The following is a 1,357-nucleotide window of genomic DNA, read 5'->3' as shown; positions in this document are numbered from 1 at the left end:
GTGGTATCCAAGCTCCCACAACTAATGCCAATAACTTTGAGATCAAGCCCGCTTTGATCAACTTGGTTCAAAGCCATCCTTTTTGTTGAAAGAGCAACGAGTCACCACACGAGCACCTTAAGCAATTTGAGAATTATTGTGATACAATCAAACACAATGGTGTGACTTCGGACTATGTGCGGTTGACTCTATTCTGTTTCTCTCTCCTTGGGCGAGCTAGCGATTGGCTTGACAAGGAGGTCAAGCCAAATTCACTTTGCACTTGGAATGAAGTGACTAGCGCATTTTTGAGCAAGTTCTACTCCCATGGAAAGACGGCGGAATATCACCACAAAATTCAATCCTTTGAGCAAAAGCGGGATGAATCGCTTTTTGAAGCTTGGGACCGATTCAAAGAATACCAAAGGGAGTGCCCTTACCATGGGATCTCTAAGTGGTTGTTGCTTCAAACCTTCTACTTGGGATTGAGCCCATCCTCCAAGACGAGTCTAGATGCGGGGGCGGGTGGTCCCATCATGAACAAGACCGAGGATCAAATTGAAGAGACAATTGAGGATGTGGTCCAAAATTATCAAGCTTGGCATGTTGGTGCAAGGGACTATGATGGCAAGGGTAGGAATGATGATGGTAAAGGGTCGGTGTATGCTATGGAGCAAGCTAGGATCATTGAAAATCTTAGCTCGAGAATGGAAAAGCTAGAGAGCACACCAAGTCAACCACCATCACCATCAACAATCCCACCGCCTTCGGCTACTCTTCTCACTAAAGGGAAGAGCAAGGTTAGTTCCTATGACACAATGCCTCCGGGCACTTCTTTTTGTGATAATTGCCAAGATTATAGTCATTTCCCCAATGCTTGTCCCTTGGTTCATAATGTGTCTTATGTGGACTATGGCCCTTCTTGTGAAGGAGAATTTGATATGGAATATGCTCATGCCTTGAATGAGAGGTCTAGAAATTATAACCCCAACAATCAATACTTTGCTAGGCAAGCACCTAGAGGCCCCCCTATGTATGGATCCCACCAAGGCTATGGCCAAGGAGGTGGGTATGATGGCCAAGGCCGAGGTGGCTATAGGGCGCAAGGCTATCAAGGCCAAGCACCCTATGGTCAATCTCAAGGTCTTGGCAATCAAGGCCAATACAATGAAGGTAGTTATAATCCCAACCATCAAGGTGGAGGGGGTTACAACTACTCTTATGGGCAATTTAGGGGTGCCTCTAGTGGGCGTTATCCTTTGAACTCGGGAGGTCCAAATGGTGTTTCTCAATTTCCACCTCCCGGATTCAATGGACCGAGGACCTATGGCAACCAATATCAACCAAACCTTAGTGGTTATGGCAATGCACCTCCACC

The 1,357-nt window shown here is 46.4% G+C and overlaps 1 non-coding gene across 1 annotated transcript; it reads right to left on the bottom strand.

Annotated features, from left to right (window-relative positions):
- Positions 1 to 324: 324 nt before the first annotated feature.
- Positions 325 to 427, bottom strand: LOC130460322 (small nucleolar RNA R71). Its single transcript, XR_008920226.1, has one exon. It is a non-coding gene; the product is annotated as a small nucleolar RNA R71 (small nucleolar RNA).
- Between the last annotated feature and the right edge of the window lie 930 nt (positions 428 to 1,357).

Source organism: Spinacia oleracea, chromosome 4 (genome assembly GCF_020520425.1).
Source record: "Spinacia oleracea cultivar Varoflay chromosome 4, BTI_SOV_V1, whole genome shotgun sequence".
Lineage (NCBI taxonomy): Eukaryota > Viridiplantae > Streptophyta > Magnoliopsida > Caryophyllales > Amaranthaceae > Spinacia > Spinacia oleracea.
The sequence above is the reverse complement of the archived record's forward strand: the minus strand, read 5'-3'. Positions and strand labels throughout refer to the sequence as shown.